Source organism: Tiliqua scincoides, chromosome 4 (assembly GCF_035046505.1).
Source record: "Tiliqua scincoides isolate rTilSci1 chromosome 4, rTilSci1.hap2, whole genome shotgun sequence".
Taxonomy (NCBI): domain Eukaryota; kingdom Metazoa; phylum Chordata; class Lepidosauria; order Squamata; family Scincidae; genus Tiliqua; species Tiliqua scincoides.
Genome location: NC_089824.1, coordinates 8,795,386 through 8,811,902, shown reverse-complemented (window position 1 = coordinate 8,811,902; position 16,517 = coordinate 8,795,386). Strand labels below are relative to the sequence as shown.

At 47.1% G+C, this 16,517-nt stretch overlaps 2 pseudogenes; one reads left to right on the top strand and one right to left on the bottom strand.

Annotated features, from left to right (window-relative positions):
* Positions 1-1,220: 1,220 nt before the first annotated feature.
* On the bottom strand, positions 1,221-1,338 carry LOC136649798 (5S ribosomal RNA; annotated as a pseudogene).
* A 921-nt stretch (positions 1,339-2,259) lies between these two features.
* On the top strand, positions 2,260-2,376 carry LOC136650114 (5S ribosomal RNA; annotated as a pseudogene).
* Positions 2,377-16,517: the final 14,141 nt, after the last annotated feature.

Below are 16,517 nucleotides of genomic sequence, written 5' to 3'. Positions count from 1 at the left end.
TTTGAGTTGGCCAAGCTCGGCCAACACAAGGCTCTGGAGAGGGCGGGGAGGAGGGAGGTGTTCCAGGGCAGGGGGAGGGTGGTCCTGGGGGAGGGTGGATGGGGAGCAGGAGACAGGGCTGGGACCCAGCAGATATGCCAGATTCTAGCCCCTGTTCCTGAGCAGAGCACAGCGGCTGCAAGCCACTCTGCTCTCTTTGAACTTATGCCACCTCCAGGGGTGGCACAAGTCTAAGGAGACCCATTGGGGCTGTGGTGGCTTACCCAGGGGTGAGGGGAAAAGTTTTCACTTATCTCCAGCTGAGCCACTTTGGGCCATTATCTTGCCCTGGATACTGTGCAGGCCTCCTGGCCTGCCTGCCCCAGTGCATGATAGGATTGTGCTGCATGGCATTTAAACATTGCGCTGGGCCAGTTCAAGTCCCTTGCACCAGCCCGGGAGGGTCACAAACATGCCGTAAAGCAAATTTGCATCTCCTCGAGTGACAGCTGGGCCAGCACAAGGACGTGCGCCAGCCTGAGGAGGCTGGATTCAGCCTCTGTGCTGATGGAAGGAGGTAGGTCCATGCTGGATGAGCTTGGCCGGTACAGGAGTCTGTGGGGCATGGGGAGGGCAAGGAGGAGGCATTCCGGGGTGGGAGGAGGGCAGGTGGTGGGTGGGCAGCAGAAGAGTGGAAGGGTGGGGCCAAGACAGATCCTGACCCCATTCCCAGGCAGCACAGCTCTGTGCTCTTCAGATTTGCGCCTCTTTGCGTGGTGCAGATGCAAGTAGACACATTGGAGCTTCTGTGACTCTACCCAGGGTAAGAAGTGATTCCCCTTGCCCTGGGCTGAGCCGCTTTCACCCCCAAACACGTACTGGATACGGGGCAGGCCTGCCAGCCTCCCTGTTCCAGCACAAGTTAGGATTGCTCTGTGAAAGGGATACCATCTGGTAACATGCCTCCAACAACTTTAGTAGGGTCCTGCGATCTGCTGCTCTTGTCCTGGTAAACAAATCACTGCATTCCTCCCAGTCTGCACAGGTGCCCCAGGTTGGCAACCTTCAGTCTCGAAAGACTATGGTATAAGCCTACAGCACCTGGTATTCCCAGGCGGTCTCCCATCCAAGTACTAACCAGGCCTGACCCTGCTTAGCTTCCCAGATCAGACAGGATCGGGAGATAATGTTCAGTATAGGGAGATGGTTGGCAACCTTCAGTCTCGAAAGACTATGGTATAAGCCTACAGCACCTGGTATTCCCAGGCGGTCTCCCATCCAAGTACTAACCAGGCCTGACCCTGCTTAGCTTCTGAGATCAGACGAGATCGGGCATGTGCAGGGTAACAGACCGGTGCTCAAAAGGAGACTTCTCAAACCGGTTTCGGATATGTACGAGCAATGTCCTTTTCTAACAGGTGATCATTTGTAACTTTCAGCACGTCACGCGGCCGACTTGACAGAGGAAGCGTCTCCCTTCATCTCAGGCAGCTGTTGCTGAGTGACTGAGAAAGCTGATCATGTGAACAGGTTGTCTGAATTCACCGCAAATGAGAGGCTGGTCTCTGCTGGCTGAGATGTGGGCTTAGAAGCAACTTCAGCCAGGGTTTCGCACTTCGTCGGGACTGGCCTCAAGTCCAGGAGGCTTTGTGAAAACTCTTATTTTTTTCCAGCTTCGTAATGACTGTTTCCCTGCGGAATCTCGTGGCCTTATAATGCCTCTGTGATAGACGTGACAGCATCAGCTATATTCTTCACACTCCAATTACTCCCCCTCAGATATATTTGCACCTATAATAGGGCTAAATTTCATTCAAAACAGCTCCTCTGAGTCATTCTAAATTGGGTTTCTTTTTTGAAAGGTTTGTCCTTCCTGCTATTGTCCCTCAGAAGACAATGGCATAATGAGGGCCCAATTTAAATGTGAGAGACAGTAGGCAAACACGGCTTACCCTGGCAGTCTTTGACACAGCCTGCGTCATGTCTCACTCAGCCTCCGTCGGCGCAGGTGTGATGTTCAAGCGCCTCCAGGATTCCCACCTGAGTCTAGGGTTGCCAACTCAAACCGAAGCAATGCCTCCCAGCATGGATCTTAGTGCATCCAGTGTATGCTGCCCCTCTTGCTGGCATGCGTGGGCAGGCATGGGTCTTCATGCCATTCCTGCAACTGCTATGCCCTCATGAAATGCTTTAAGGCATTTTTGTGATGGCTAGCACCAGTGCAGCATGCTCTATGCCGGCATGGAAGCTGCACCAGATTGGGCCAACAGTCCTTTTAACACCACCCCCTGTTACCCTGCACATGCCCGATCTCGTCTGATCTCGGAAGCTAAGCAGGGTCAGGCCTGGTTAGTACTTGGATGGGAGACCGCCTGGGAATAACGGGTGCTGTAGGCTTATACCTTGATCTCGGAAGCTAAGCAAGGTCAGGCCTGGTTAGTACTTGGATGGGAGACTGCCTGGGAAGACCAGGTGCTGTAGGCTTATACCTTGATCTCGGAAGCTAAGCAAGGTCAGGCCTGGTTAGTACTTGGATGGGAGACTGCCTGGGAAGACCAGGTGCTGTAGGCTTATACCATAGTCTTTCGAGACTGAAGGTTGCCAACCTACCCCCCGACAAAAAAAAAAAGAGAGAATAGCATCCCAATCCTAACCTGTGCTGGAACAGGCAGGCTGACAACTCTTAGTAAGGGGATGATTATCCTCTTACCTCAAGTAATGCCCCAACCACCTCAATGGGGCTACTCGGATTTGTGCCAGCTAAATTGCCACCCCCCTCCTAAACCTGCTCCACCCACCGGCCAACCCACCACCCATCCTCCCCCTGCCCCAAAACACTCCTGAAATGCTTCTCTGTACTCCCAAACCACCTGCAATGGCCTCCCCAGACTGATGTGAACCTCCCTTGTTCCGGCACGGTGGAGGCTGGATCTGGCCTCCATGGGCCAGCACATATCCTTGCGCTGGCCCTGCTGACTCACAAGATGGCACAGACGTGCCTCATGTCAAGCTAGGATTGCCCTCTAGGCTTCACGAAGAATAACGGATATAGCACAGCAGTTAGTCGGCAGGAAACACAGAGCAAAGTACTGAATCACCATTTCTGAGCTAGTGCTTCAAGGTGTACAGAGAAGCAGTAACAGAATTTCCAACTGCAAACTGTTCCATAATCGGAGTGCCAGTATAGTACGTATGTACACTATCCTGAAGAGGACGATTAGGTGAGATGGATGTTCTCCATGAAGTTAAAACTGTCATGTGCCTCTGGGGAGGTTTCAGGTGGAGAAAGAAATGGACACAGTCCCGTCCCGTCCTGTCCCCCCCCAAAAAAAAACCTATAATAAAACAATGAAGGGCTATTACAGTGGGGAAAGTTTTCAGGAATATGGGTAATAGAAAAGGTGTCCCTTTTTCTCCCCCCATCTTGATACATGCCCTTTTCCTCTGCAAACCTTAAACAGCTACAAGCTTTTGTTCCAGGCTAGTTGGAATCATGAACAGGAATCATGAACAGGAATCATGGAATCATGAACAGGAAATTATTAAGTGCTGAGGATACAGTGCAATCTATTATGCTCTATTAAGTAAGTAGGCCTTACTTCTCGAATAGATGGGAACTGGAAAACAGACTCTCTTGCTGAATGGGGAGATGTTGGATGAAGGCTCTGCATAAGAGATAAAGGGCTTCCAGCCCGATCCTATCCTTCTCCCCAGCTTATCATGCAGCTGCCCCAAAACAGACTGGGCTGCATGCTATACTGGGGGATGGATTGGAGGACTTGGGAGAGGTAAGGGAAAATGTTTTCCCTTACCCTTCTGTAAGCCCCTTGACCATCAATGGGCCTCCTCAGACCTGCACCAGCTCTTTAGCTGTTGCAAGTCCAAGGAGAAAAAGGAGGCATGTCAACTGGCTGTGGAGGGAGTAGCATCCAGCACAAGTCACACATGCCGAGTGCCATCCTGCCCCACCTCTGACACACCCATGGACTCCCCTAATCTGCCCTATTCCACCCAGCCTTGCCCCATTCCGCCCACTCCACCTACTCACCAGGATTGGTGGGGCTCCTCTTTGTACCACCACCACACATGTGATTCTCTCTACCATCTGCAGTGGCGGCCTGGAAGCACACAGCTATGTCCACTTCCGGACTGGCATTTACGATGTCGTAAAGCATGGACCACTGCTGGAATGCTAGTTCTAGTAGAGGTACAGCCAAATAAGATTGGGCTGTTAACCTGCTTGGGCGCATTAACTCTCAATACACACATCCCCATAACACAATCCACTCACAAAGCCATTCAGCCATGGATATTTCCTACCAATGGGTCACAAAGGAATCTCAAGCTCCTGAAGAAAGCCTGAAAAGAAACAGCACTTCTAAAAACAGACAGAGAAAGAGATTACGGCTACTCCAGAGTGCAGGATTTCAGCAGGGTGGCCGAGGGAAGCCTCCTTTATGAGATAGGCAATTGATGTTTTATCACTGCAAGATGAGAGAGCGGCAGCTCCCGGCGCTGCCAGGAGATTTCCGAGCGACTAAGCTTGCCTGCAAATCACAGGCCCATCTGTTAACAGTATGAAAAGCGACGGAGAGCTACTTAACGGTCGTATTTGTTTAATGCTCACCTGCATACACTTGGTTGGCCTAAGCTCCACAGTTGTTCTAAGTACCTACAATGTTTGTGGAATATGACTTAATTTTCTTTTTGTAAATACAGAGAGCTAGTAAGCAGCCCACTAAGCTGTGTTCAAGGGGTAGCATGAAAAGAGAAGAAGAAATAAGTTGCCACACTTCCCTGGGCTTCATATTTAATTCACCAAGTAGACATTTGCCGCCAGATTTCAAGATCTCCATCACCACTCCCATTGCACAGTCTTTGGCGATGACCATATAGGACTGGGCTGCAAACCAGCAGACTTGAGACCGTGAGCCATGGCATCCACCGGCAGGAAGTTGTTGCCTGGATTGTTAACACAGAAAGAAATATAGTAGTACAAGAGAGAAATTCAAGTCAGTGCAGAAAGCCTTGGCCCTGGTTTGACCCAGGGAGTGCAAGGAACCCATGTGATTATACAGTATTCTTGCATTGCAAAAAGACAGCATCCAAAATCTAGCAGCGAGAAACAATGGTTGAGGCTGAACTTAGGGCGAAGCCACATTTCATGGAGTGTTGTGTAACGTTTTCTCCAGTGTTTTGCTGAATGCAAAGCGATCTCAAGAGGAGGGAGAAGCTAGTCTCAAGAGTAGGGGTGAGCTGCACCCAAGGAAGACCTTGGGGCTAGAGATGACCTGCACCTTGTTTTTGCTTCATCTGCACTGGCTGAGCTTGGAGGATTTCAAACATTACTTTCAGAAGTGGCACCCGTTTGCCTTCGTTTACAGCTTGCAATTTTTATTTTTGCTCCCCTTGTAGGTTTCTGATGCACTGGAGTGCATCAGTAATTTGTCAGGCAAAAAAAAATTGTGCTGAAAATATATACAATATATATTTTACATTGAATTTTTTTGTTACATGTAAGAATGGCAAATTGCTAACACATTTCTACCACTGCAGGAACAAGATCAGGGCACTTGGAATCTTAAAATCCAGAGAAAAATCCTAATGGGGAGGATTTTGTCAGCATCCCTAGATTGTGGCTGGTATCTTCAGTAAGTCGTAGGCTCCCTCTTACAGGGAATGCATTAGTTTCTCATAACTTAATTAATCCAGCCTGCCTTCCTTAGCTGAATTATGGTTTATTGGATTTGTCATTGTGCTCATCCTGCTTGGAATTTGCAATATAATTAATATTCACACAGTGTGAGCAAGGCTTTCTCCTATGTTTGAAAGTGGTGCCATCGTTTTTAACGGATCATTTCCATTTAAATTGCAATTGTCCAGAAGGTTCCTCTGGCCGGGCTTTTGAAGTGAGGGGGCTGCCTCAGGTAGGTATAGGATACAATAAAACAAGACAGAGAACTCAAGTTTCTTACTTGTACTTACTCAACTTAGGGCGCAATCCAGAGGTACCTGTAAGTCCCTTGCGCCGGCCCAGGAGGGTCGCAAACATGCTGTATGGCTTGGCAGGAAGCCAGGCCGGCACTCAGAGGTGCGCTGGCCTCTGCGAGTCTTGGCTTTGGGGTGGGCCTGAGGGAGGAGAGAGGGAGGTGTTTCCTGGGCGGGGAGTGGGCGGGAAGAGGGTGGCCCCTAGAGCAAACGGGTGGGGCATGGGAGATGGGGCTGGGATCCTGCAGTTATGCTGGATCCCAATTCCCGTTTCCAGAGAGATTGGAGCAGCATGAAGCCTCTCCACTCTCCTCTGACTTGTGCCACCTCAGGAGGTGGTGCAAGTTCAAGGAGACCCATGCGGGCAAGGGTTCCTTACCCAGGGTAAGGGGAAAAGTTTCCCCTTGCCACTGGCTGAACCGCCTTGGGAAAGGAAATGTAGAAGGTCACAGAGAGAGAGAGAGAGAGAGAGAGAGAGAGAGAGAGAGAGAGAGAGAGAGAGAGACTCAAAGTAATTCAAATTGGGGAAAATGTCAGTACTTCTATAGCAAGAGATCAAATTTAGGTCAACCAAATGTATGTTGTATTCAACCAAATGCATGTCCAGACACAGATGCTGGGGCATGGTGACATGAACAGTCCCACTCTCTCCATCTCCACACATTCAAGTTAGTATTTATTTGTTTTTCTACATTTTTCTACCATCCTTCCTCCAAGGAGCTCAGGTTGGTGAACATAGTTCCCCCCCTCTTTTGCTCTTACAGCAACCCTGTGAGGTGGGTGAGACTATTGACTGGCTCAAAGTCACCCAGGAAGTTTTATGGCTGAGTGGGGATTTGAACCTGCAGTCTCCCATCCAAGTACTAACCAGTCCTGATACTGCTTAGCTTCTGAGATCAGACAAATATATTGAAAGAATGAGGAAACGGATCCATTACATTATAACATGAATAAGTCCTACTACATTTTCTGGAGATGGATGATGGGAGCTTGATACATTTACGTCTAGATAAGTGGCTAGATGCATATATGTATATATTGCATTATATAGTTTGGTCAAATCCACATAGCCCACTCTGTTCAAATGACCCTGATGTCATGATATCTGTGTATTGAACGTCAGAAGCTGCCTTGTCCTGAGTCAGGGTTTCAGAGAGGATTTTCCCAGCCCTACTTGGAGCTGCTAGGGTTTGAACCTAGAATATTTTACATGCAGAGTATATGGTCTACTACTGAGCTATGCCCACCTCCCCACCTCCCCGTTCCTCCTTGGCATTCTTGTTGCCATCAGTGAGGGCAGAGAAACATTTAGTGCCACAACAGACGGGAATCCCACACAAGTCGCCCCACACAAAATTCACAAGAAGAATGGCACACAGGGCTGCCATTTTCTGCGGCAGCTTGGTTTTCTGAGAACAGGTTGTGTCAACCACCATGTCCATCATTTGTTGAATGGCCGGAGTAGCACAACATGACAGCTCAGGCTTAGAAAACAAAAGGAGGCAACACAATGGGAGCAGAACACAATCGAGCTGGTAAGTAAATTGTATTTGTCAGTGTCTTCCTGCAATCTAACTGCTGTGCAGAAAATGCGTTAGGAGTGGCCACATTAACCACTCTATCAAGGTCAAGGATACTGAATGAGTTGCCATGGGAAACAAATTACCAGGATGTCAGCTGAAGCTGGAGGGCCTGATGTGCTGGAACTTTACCTATTATATGCTTGAGAGATTTCTGGAACAACAGAAAGCTGGAAATGAGCACACCGGTAATAAGAAGGATCAGTAAAGGAGATGTTCCATTGACCTCTCCTGCTTAGGCTCCAACTTTTGGCTTTGCCAGAAGGGATTTGAAAAGAACCAATGAGATTCTCAGGTTGGTGGCACCACAGAGCTTGGTGATGCCGGTCAGAATACCCTGTTTCTTGTGTCCACCTGCCTGATCTCTGAAGGTGGGAGGGGCATGGAGTAGGACCTCGTTTTTGACCTGAATGTATAGGTAGGCACATGTGAACAAGTTGGCCCTTCAGGTATACAAACTCCAGATTATTTAGGGATTTAGAGGTTACTGAACCCAGTATCAAACTGGAACCAGTGCAGCTGGAAAAAGATTGAGATTACATGCATCATGCAGCAAGCCCCAGTTCAAGAACTCAAGGCAGCATTTTGCACCAATGGAAGTTTTCCAAGCAGTCTTCAAAGGCACCCCCATGTGGAGTGCATTACAGTAGTCTAACCTGAATGTTGGCATAGCATGCATGGTTGTGGTTAGCTCTGCCTTCTCCAGGAAAGGCCACAGCTGGTGCAAACCTGATAACTTGTGGGGAGCGGAACCAGTTGTGGGCATCAAACTAGGTGATTTGCCAATCAGTAGTACTTTCATCCTGCCTGGATTAAGTTTTGGTTTGTTTAACCACATCCGGTCCATTACTAACCTCAGGCATAAGATCAACATTTCAATTGCCAACCTAGGATCAGGTGGAAATGAGGTAGAGTTGGGCATCATCTACTGCCCCCCCTTTTTTTTTTACGTTGTTTTGGATGTGGTAAGCTGCCTTGGGGGTCCTTGTCGAAAGAGAGAACTATTTCATGCAGTGCTTTCCATGATGTAGAGCTCAAAACAATGGACTGAAACTCTTTGCCATGAAGAGGCATTCAAGCATCCTATCCCTCTTCCTCCCAGAAGGTCAGCTGTATCTTTTGCCTGATGACACACCTAGATATATAGCCATGGTGTTTTCTTCTAAGATAATAGCAACCAGCAGACTTTTTTGGCATTATAAAAACAAGGTCTTTGGAGCAGAGGAGTGGGAAGTTGCCTGGAGGTGGAACACACAGAGATGATGGTAAACACACATTCCCTCCATAGTAAATCTGAAATTGGATGATATCATGGCAAGGTCAGTGCCATGACCTTGAAATAATAATAATGAAATGAGATAATAATTTATTAGGAAGTGAAGTAGGGAAGCAGGACAAGCAATCGAATCCACAAAAGGTTCAATAATACAAATGTCTTGCACAAACTACAGGGAGAAAAAAAAAAGACTTCAGTTATTCAGTGATGGGACCAGCAATCCTGGATCACAGGTGGAGTTGCAGGAACTTGTCGAAAAGTCTCTACAGGATAAAAGCCAGGGAAGAGGCTTGGGCAGGATCAGTCCCAAGCTGGGATCAGATCCCAGGCAGACAGGATCAGGTCTTGGCAATGCTGCCAAGGCAAAAATACTGTCAAGATTCAAGATGGTGGCAGACCCAAGAAAAAAGCTCACAGAGGAGACACAGCGGATGAGATCCAAGCAGGTCGTCACAGAGAAATAATCCTGTGATATAGAATAAAAGCTATTCTGCCAGGAGAGTCACCCAGCAGCCTCTGTTCTGCTGCCTTCTGCAGGAGCTGCTGGAACGGAGCCAATGGGACCAAGGGATCCAAATCAGCATTTGCTGTGCTTCAGCTCAGGTGCAGCTGGAGAAGATGGGGAGTGAGCTCTGAACTTTTCCAGAATGTGATTGAGCAGCTCTGACAAGCGTGATTGCCAGCAGTCCCCAGCCAGATGTGAAGAGTTGCATCTGGTGTGCAGGACCCGGAGCTCCAAGACCAGGCTTGGAGGTGCGTGTGCTCCATCCGGCAGCACCAGCACTTTCCAACCTGTGGCACAAGTATGGCAGACTAAACTCTGTGCTTTGAGGATCCTATGAACCCCTAGGATTAAAGCTTGTTTCTTAGTCCAAGTGTCTTTATCTCATGTACACATTTGCTCATTTTTCCTGATTGCTCAAATAGAGCTAGACCCACACTTGGTTTTGAGCTATAAACTGCTTCACTTGGATGGCCAGCCAGCTTGTCTGGGTCCTAAGAGCTCCCCCTGGGACCCCGGAAGTGCATGCCCAAGTCTTCTCTGACAGCACAGAGGGCCGTGGAGTGCATCTTCAGTCACATAGGACGGCTACTTCTCACCAGGAGATAATCTGACATGTACCCCCCCACCCGCGTAATCACAGGGGGCTCAGCAGCTGCTGGCATTCACACTCACCCAGCTGCCCTGTTCCACCTGAATTAGATTTTCTAAATAAACACAGACAATTTGATTTGTTTCATCTGCTTTCTGTTCTATCCAGGCCTGAATCCATTGATAAATTCCAGACACCAGTATCCAGCAGTCTAATTTTTCCTCCACCCGCTATCCCCCATCAGGGTCCCTTCGGCACAAGGAAATGAGTGAATTTCTATTTGACAAGATGAAAGGAAGATTCTCAGGCACTTGGGAGACTTCTCTTTTGAAAAGTTTATTAGGAAAATCAGGAAAGTACCTGTGGGTTAATTAAATCCAAATCGGAACTGTGGGGAATTTGAAAAATATTCTTTTCTTCTGCAAGGAAACATTGATTATATTATTAAAGAAGATGCTTTGATACTGACGTCTCTATATTAATGATGGAAAATGTCGACACTTAGGGGTTGCTTTCCTTCTAAATGCAGTGTGATGGTCATGTCTTCGGTAATTGACATGCTGAGTTACTGGCAAATGTATTCAGCTCTCCAAAGTCAAGGGCCTGCAAAGATCTATGAATCTTTCAGACAGAGCTCAAGTCTGTTCCGTCGCTTTCCTGGATCCTGCTAGGATTTTAGCCAGTTGGTAAGTTGGAAAACAATTAAACCCACCTGACAATAAAATATTCTCCAAGCGATATACTTATGTTAGGGATGCTCAGAAGCTGAAGTTTGCTGACGCTTCTGCTTTAAAGATGCAGCTAATATCTGTGATTTTCCACTCCTAACGAGAAAACTGTGATTGTAGAGCAACCCGAGACTTCTATCATGAATAAGCGATAAGCGTCATTGCTACATTTCTATCCTATCCTTACTCTAAGAAGCTCAGGACGGTAAGCAAGGTGTCTCCTTTATTTTATCCTCACAACATCCCTATGAGGTAGGCCGTGGTGTCACTAAGGCAGGGGCGTCACTAGGGTTTGCATTATCCAGTGCGGGAGTCCACCACCAAGATGAACTTCCTTCCGTGCAGTGGATGGGGCAATGCCCCAGGTGATGCATCATTGCCCCACCCCACTGGTTTCTTTGGCTATAACTTTTGTCCCTATATCCAGTGAAGCTCATGACTAAGTGGGAACTTGAACGTAGTTCGGCAGCTTGATCCTATGCTGCCTCAGCACCAGCACTACAGCCTCAACACCAGCTGTGGGTGTCACAATCATGCTGTAAGGCACATTTGTGCTACCCTGAGAGTAAACAATATAGGCGGGGAGGTCTGTGCTGCCCCGTCAATGCCTCAGATCAACCCCCAGCAAGTGCCAGCAAGCAGATAAATGCCAAGTGGTGTGAGGGCAGGAGGAGAGTTGGGGGGGAGGGCAGAGAGAGGGCTGAACGGGGGAGGGACAGGCCTGGGAGAGGGGTGGAACGGGCAAGACATCTTCCACTTGATTGTATCCTCCATGTCAGTCTTGGAAGCCTATAGTGGCAAAGCTAATGATCATGTAGAATGGTGCCAAGTTCAAAATGTTGTCCCGGAAGTGATGTCACGACCGGAAGTGACATCACACCTGGGCTTTTTAAAAAGTGAAAATTGGGAGGAAACCTCCTCCTCCCCCAGCAGCTCACCACCCACTTGCTCTGCTGCCTCCCCCCAGTCAGTGGCATAGCTAAGGCATACATCTGCTACCTGAGGTCAAAGATTTTGTAGCCCCCCCCCCCCGCATGACAAAATCAAATTTAATTAATTAAAATAAATAAAAAAAGTTATTGGTTCCATGCTGTATCATAACAACGGGTGCAATCCTAACCCCTTATGTCAGTGCTTTCCAGCACTGGCATAGCGGTGCCAGTGGGTCATGTGCTGCATCCTGCAGTTGGATGTCACTCTTAGAGGCCTCCTCAAAGTAAGGGAATGTTTGTTCCTTTACCTCAGAGCTGCATTGCCCTGATGTCAGTGCTACAAAACACTGACATAAGGGGTTAGGATTGCACCCAACATCTCATTGGCACTCAGAGCAATCAGTCTTACAGATCGGTTTGGAGTTCATCAAATCCACTTTTTGTTCTACAAGGCAGTTGTGTTTTCATTTTCTGGTTAATTGGCCATAACTTTTGATAGAAAACAGATATTCCAGTGCCGTTTGTTTCATTGCATTCTGCAGTAAATTACCATTCCAATGATATATAACATGATGGTGTTATTCATACATACCAAGATTTTCACAATTTTGGTCACCAGTGTCAAGCTCTGCTTGTTGCCCCGCTAAACCTTGATGCCCTGTGCAACTGCTACCCCCTGCACCTCCTTAGCTACACCACTGGCCACTCCTGTGCTGAGTAGGACTGGGTTGTAAGACTCTAAAGACTACTCTGTACAGTATACTGCTTTGCTTCACATATTATTTTTGGACGCATGGAAAGTCTCTCTCTCTCTCTCTCTCTCTCTCTCTCTCTCTCTCTCTCTCTCTCTCTCTCCCCGTTTGTGTTTGTGTCACACACACACACACACACACACACACACACACACACACACACAATTTGCAGCTGTTTCATAATTAAGCCAATTGGGCCTGTGATGGGTACCATGATTCAGATCTGTGTTGTTCTGCTTAAAGATTTTATGCTTCTGGAGAGGGAAGAAGATACATAGTTGAGCCAATTTTAGTTAATGACACTCATGCAATGCATGGCACTGACTCATAACTCCATTACAAAAATGGCATAGCTGATCTTTCTGATAAGTATCCCACATGTGCAACAGTAGCTTGTAGAAAGATGGAAGTCTCCATGGAAATTAGGGGTGCTGTGGATACTGTTGTTTCACTCATGTAGAGAATTATCCTGGGCCTTCTTGATTTCTCATTATATTTGCCATTCAGGAAAGAGAAAATGAGTGCCTAGATGTTCTGTCTGTGCTTGTTAAGTCATCTTTCATAGGTCAGATGAGTGGGAACTAGGGCTTTGGTCTGAGAAGGTACTTCATTATTGTTTGTGTTGCTGAGTAATAAAATAACTGCATAAATGAGTCCCACATGCAGCAAAGCTGAGTTTTAAACCTTGACTGCAACAAGAAATGCAGTCATTGTTACACAGGAAGAACAAGAGAAGAAAAGATTCCAATGAGAAGTCTAATCAAAGTTGGAGAGAGCAACCCATGAGCCTTTAAACTAGGAACTGAAGAGGTAACGGCTCCACCTACTAGTGGGATGAAATCATACATAGTTGGCGAGCATATTATACAAGGGGTATGTTCTCAGATCAGAGAGTAAAGCCAAAATCTCATCTAGTTAAAACTAGCTTAAATCCAGAAAATACATACTGTCTCTTTAAGAACTTTTTATTTATTTATTTATTTATTTATTTATTTATTTATTTATTTATTTATTTATTTATTTAGTGTATGGTTCTTTAAGAACTAAGATCACAGTGCAAGAGGCATTCAGGAACTGAGACGAATGAGGGCACAGCAGATTCACTTTCCTGGCATTATTATTGTCATTCACGTCATCACTCTTCCCCCAGGTAACAAGACGCTGGGTTCTGGGCCAGGGCAGAAAAGAAATTCCAAGACTCTTGGGCTCTATGGACAATCTGATCATCTCTAAACATGGTGATCAGAAATAATAACCACCTTTCTAGTCTAGGAAAACTCATGGCCTCAAAAGGGCAATCAAGCTATTCCTCAGTGGTGATCTGTGAGCATAGCCCAGTGTCAGAGTGCATTTGCTTTAAGGTTACAGATTCAAATCCTGGTTTCTCTACTGAAGGATCTCAGGCAACAAGAAGAGGACAGATCTCCGTCTCCAGAGAGTCATTATCATCCATTCCAGGAAGAAGAGAATGCATGTTGAAGGGAAGACTACATTTCAAGGCTACATGTACGTGGCTGCATTCACATCAGTGAGGTAGCTAGAAGGGGTACAAAGCAGTAAATTTTGCAGGTGCCTGAATGTGCCGTGCCATTCCCCCTCCCCTTGGGAGCCATTCGCCTCCGCCCCCCCTCCCCACATGGCTCCAAAGGGGAGGGGGAGGAGCCGCTTGCACACTGCAGGGAGGCTCTTTGCAAAACGTAGTGCACCGCCCCCCTCTAGCGACGCCTCTGGTGCCAGCAGCCCCTCCCTTTTGGAGCCATTCTGGGCTGCAGGAACAAAACAGAGGCATACACCTTAGTGCTTTCCACCGCCTCTAGCTATGCTACCGATTCACATTTTGCAGTCCTAGGTCTGTCACCATTTCTAGAAATTTCTAGAAAATTTCTAGAAAAGAGTAAAAAATGGCTGCTTTTGTGCCTTACATATGGTTGGCAACCTTCAGTCTTGAAAGACTATGGTATAAGCCTACAGCACCCAGTATTCCCAGGTCTCCCATCCAACTCCCATCCAACTACTCCCATCCCCATCCAACTACTAACCAGACCTGACACTGCTTAGCTTCTTGCAGGGTAACAGTTGCTGCCAACATACAGCATCAGCCCTTATCCCAAGTCCCCAACCCAACTACTCCCAGACCTACTCAAATCCAACTACTCCCTTCCAACTACTAACCAGACCTGACACTGCTTAGCTTCTTGCAGGGTAACAGTTGCTGCCAACATATAGCATCAGCCCTTATCCCAAGTCCCCAATAAACTTATGCTGCGACAAAGGTGTTTTTTCATTGTCTCACTGGGTGGAATTGATGACCATCCAGTTCATTCCTGATGCACGATTCTATAAAGAAGATGTTTCTCCAGCACACATAGAAATGAATGATGGATTTTAAGGACAGGCCCAGTGAAGTTAAAGTTACCCTTGCTTTTCGCTTTATTTAGCTTTGCACCATAGCAAAGTCTTTTTTAAATTATTATTTTTTATTATTACTATTTTTGCTTCTGCCTGTCTGGGAAAAAGTAAAAAACAACAACATATATTTTCAGGACAGAAGCCAACATGACTGACCATTTAGTGTTTTGAGTGATTTAATACATATGCTCACCCCATCCCCCACCCCCCCAAAAAAAAAAAAAATTGAAGCCTTGAACACTCCCTGTACTCTGAATTGCCATGTCACTCATCCGCTGTATCATTTTAGACGGGGAAAAAACTATAATAAAGAATGAAGTGCAGCTTTTCCATTTGAAAAGAGGTGTTTATTGCTTTACATTCCCCAGTCAAAGCTAAAATGAATTGTATGGCAAGGTAAGGGACGTAACAGGAGGAAGCGATGGCCTAGCCAGGAAATAAATATTCAACCCATGGCTGGCGGTTTTGTTGATATAATATAACAAGTGGCAGCATGCCCTTTCTCTCCGTCCTCACTTTCTTGCGGAACACAATAGTCAGAGCAAGAATTACGGGCGTTCTTAGAAACAGGTCTTGTTTTCAATTTCCAGCTTCTTGCTCTGAAGAGCAAAGAACACCTGAGATAAGCACTTGAATATCCTTGCCAGCTTTGTTCAACATCTGGGACCCTGTCCCATTTTTCTTGTTCCTCTGATGCCAGATTAAGGGGATGACCTGTGAACTGCCTTAACATAAGAACATAAGAACAGCGGCCATAGGCCCATCTACTCCAGCTTCCTGTATCTCACAGCGGCCCACCAAATGCCCCAAGGAGCACACCAGATAGCAAGAGACCTGCATCCTGGTGCCCTCTCTTGCATTGGCATTCTGACATAGCCCATTTCTAAAATCAGGAGGTTGCGCATACACATCATGGCTTGTACCCCGTAATGGATTTTTCCTCCAGAAACTTGTCCAATCCCCTTTTAAAGGCATCCAGGCCAGTCGCCATCGCCACATCCTGTGGCAAGGAGTTCCACAGACCAACCACACGCTGAGTAAAGAAATATTTTCTCTTGTCTGTTCTAACTCTCCCAACACTCAATTTGAGTGGATGTCCCCTGGTTCTGGTGTTATGTGAGAGTGTAAAGAGCATCTCCCTATCCACTCTGTCCATCCCCTGCATAATTTTGTATGTCTCAATCATGTCCCCCCTCAGGTGCCTCTTTTCTAGGCTGAACAGGCCCAAACGCTGTAACCTTTCCTCATAAGGAAGGTGCCCCAGCCCAGCAATCATCCTAGTCGCTCTCTTTTGCACCTTTTCCATTTCCACTATGTCTTTTTTGAGATGCGGCGACCAAAACTGGACACAATACTCCAGGTGTGGCCTTACCATCGATTTGTACAACGGCATTATAATATTAGCCGTTTTGTTCTCAATACCCTTCCTAATGATCCCAAGCATAGAATTCTCAGCGGCAACCACTAGGATTTGTAACCCTCTTGGCTGGGAGGTCCATTCCCTCCCCCGGTGGTTTTTCTCCACCCCCCAGTGGTTTTTCATTGCTTAGTAAAAATGTTTTTGATCTGGCAGGCCCAGTGGCATAGCTAGAGGGGGTACAAAGCACTCAGTTTTGTGGGGAGCCTGGAGCCATTCCAGGCTGCAAGAACAAAACAGAGGCATTGCCTTGATTCTGCTCTTGTGACCCAGAATGTCTCTGAAGGGGAGGGGCTGCTTGCACACCAGGGTGAGGCTCCCTGCAAAACTTGGTGCTTTGCACCCCTTTGAGCTATGCCACC